This window comes from Mastomys coucha, unplaced genomic scaffold, assembly GCF_008632895.1.
Source record: "Mastomys coucha isolate ucsf_1 unplaced genomic scaffold, UCSF_Mcou_1 pScaffold6, whole genome shotgun sequence".
NCBI classification, from domain to species: Eukaryota; Metazoa; Chordata; class Mammalia; order Rodentia; family Muridae; genus Mastomys; species Mastomys coucha.
The window spans coordinates 49,287,190-49,290,124 of record NW_022196912.1 but is presented as its reverse complement, the minus strand read 5'-3'; the positions used below and the strand labels follow the sequence as shown (position 1 = coordinate 49,290,124).

The 2,935-nt window shown below is 40.4% G+C and overlaps 1 pseudogene across 1 annotated transcript; it reads left to right on the top strand.

Moving 5' to 3' along the window:
* The first annotated feature begins 6 nt into the window (after window positions 1-6).
* LOC116079880 lies at window positions 7-784 on the top strand (annotated as a pseudogene). Its single transcript, XR_004114186.1, has one exon. The product of XR_004114186.1 is annotated as a 60 kDa heat shock protein, mitochondrial pseudogene (transcript).
* Window positions 785-2,935: the final 2,151 nt, after the last annotated feature.

Here is a 2,935-nt window from a genome sequence, read left to right as displayed (position 1 = left end):
GCTAAACTTTCAGATGGAGTAGCTGTGTTGAAGGTTGGAGGGACAAGTGATGTTGAAGTGAATGAGAAAAAAGACAGAATTACAGATGCTCTCAATGCTGCAAGAGCAGCTGTTGAGGAAGGCATTGTTCTAGGAGGGGGCTGTGCTCTGCTTCGGTGCATCCCAGCCTTGGATTCATTAAAGCCTGCCAATGAAGATCAGAAAATAGGTACAGAAATTATTAAAAGAGCACTTAAAATTCCTGCAATGACAATTGCTAAGAATGCAGGTGTTGAAGGATCTTTGATAGTTGAGAAAATTCTGCAGAGTTCCTCAGAAGTTGGTTATGATGCCATGCTTGGAGATTTTGTGAACATGGTGGAAAAGGGAATCATTGATCCAACGAAGGTTATAAGAACTGCCTTACTGGATGCTGCTGGGGTGGCCTCCTTGCTAACTACAGCTGAAGCTGTAGTGACAGAAATTCCTAAAGAAGAGAAAGACCCTGGAATGGGTGCAATGGGTGGAATGGGAGGAGGTATGGGAGGAGGCATGTTCTAACTCCTAGAATAGTACTTTGCCCTTATCAATGAACTGTGACAGGAAGCTCAAGGCAGGTTCCTCACCAATAACTTCAGAGAAGTCACCTGGAGAAAATGACTGAAGAGAAGGCTGGCTGATCACTGTAACCATCAGTTAGTTACTGGTTTCCTTTGACAATATATAATGGTTTACTGTTGTCATTGTCCATGCCTACAGATAATTTATTTTGTATTTTTGAATAAAGACATTTGTACATTCCTGATGCTGGGTGCAAGAGCCATATACCAGTGTCCTGCTTTCAACTTAAAGCACTGAGGCATCTCTACTGTTCTGTTAGCATCGGGACTGTAGCGCTGTGTCACCACATAAGAGTTAAGGAGCAGCCTTTCTGTGGAGGGTGGGAATGATTGTGTACAAAGTAGAGAAGTATCCGATTATGTGACAACCTTCGTGTAATAAACTTTTGTTTAAAGTTCAAAAAAAAAAAACTAAAATCACTTTTCGGAGGAACTACCAAACTGATTTCCAGAGTGATTGTACCAGCTTGCAATTCCACCAGCAATGAAGGAGTGTTCCTCTTTCTCCACAACCTCTCCAGCATCTGCTGTCACCTGAGTTTTTTATCCTAGCCACTCTGACTGGTGTGAGGTGGAATCTCAGGGTTGTTTTGATTTGCATTTTCCTGATGACTAAGGATGCTGAACATTTCTTTAGGTGCTTCTCAACCATTCAATATTCATCAATTGAGAATTCTTTGTTTAGCTCTGTACCACATTTTTAATAGGGTTGTTTGGTTCTCTGGATTCTAACTTCTTGAGTTCTTTGTATATATTGGATATTATCCCTCTATCAGATATAGGATTGGTAAAGATCTTTTCCCAATTTGTTGTTGCCATTTTGTCCTATTAACAGTGTCTTTTGCCTTACAGAAGCTTTGTAATTTTATGAGGTCCCATTTGTCAATTCTTGGTCTTAGAGCAAAAGCTATTGGTGTCCTGTTCAGGAAATGTTCTCCTGTGCCCACTTTCTTTTCTATTAGTTTCAGTGTACCTGATTTTATGTGGAGGTCCTTAATCCACTTGGACTTGAGCTTTGTACAAGGAGATAAGAATGGATCAATTTGCATTTTTCTACATGCTAACCTCCAGTTGAGCCAGCACCATTTGTTGAAAATGCTGCCTTTTTTCCACTGGAGTGTTTTAGCTCCTTTGTCAAAGATCAAATGACCATACCAGAAGACCCAGCTATACCACTCCTGAGAATATGCCCAGAAGTTGCTCCAACATGTAATAAGGACACATGTTCCACTATGTTCATAGCAGCCTTATTTATAATAACCAGAAACTGGAAACAACTCAGATGTCCCTCAATAGAGGAATGGATACAGAAAATGTGGTACATCTACACAATGGAGTACCACTCAACTATTAAAAACAATGAATTTATGAAATTCTTAGGAAAATGGATGGATCTGGAGAATATCATCCTGAAAGAGATGACCCAATTACAACAGAACACACATGGTATGCACTCTCTGGTAAGTGGATATTAGCCCAGAAGATTGGAATATACAAAGTACAATCCACAAACCACAAGAAACTCAAGAAGAAGGGAGACCAAAGTGTGGATATTTTGTTCCTTCTTAAAAGGGGGAACAAAACACCCATGGAAGGAATTGCAGAGACAAACTATGGAGCAGAGACTGAAGGAAGGACAATCCAGAGACTGCTCCACTTGGAAATCCTTCCCATATTCAATCATTAAATCCAGACACTATTGTGGATATCAGCAAGTGCTGGCTGACATGAGCCTGATATAGCTGTCTCCTGAGAGGCTCTGACAGTACCCAACTAATACAGAAATATAGGCTCAAAGCCATCCATTGAACTGAGTACAGGGTCCCCAATTAAGGAGCTAGAGAAATGACCCAAGGAGTTGAAGGGTTTGCAGCCTCTTAGGACTAACAACAATATGAACTAACTAGTACCCTCAGAGCTCCCAGGGACTAAACCACCAACCAAAGAGTACACATCGTGGGACTAATGGCTCCAGCAGCATGTGTATAGCAGAGGATGGCCAAATCGGTCTTCAATGGGAGGAGAGGCCCTTGGCCCTGTGAATGTTCTATGCCCCAGTGTAGGGGAATGCCAGGGCCAGGAAGCGGGAGAAGGTGGGTTGATGAGCAGTGAGAGGGGTGATCAAACAGGCCTTTTTTTGTTTTTGTTTTTTTATTTTTTTTATTTTATTTTTTTTCTTTTTTGGGGGGAATTGTGAAAGGATATATCATATGACATGTAAATAAAGAAAATATCTTTAAAAAATAAAAAATAAAGTCACTTACACACTAAAATCCCAATTTCTTCTTCATTATGTATATACAGACTTATTACCTGTAAGTTTGGTTATGTATTTT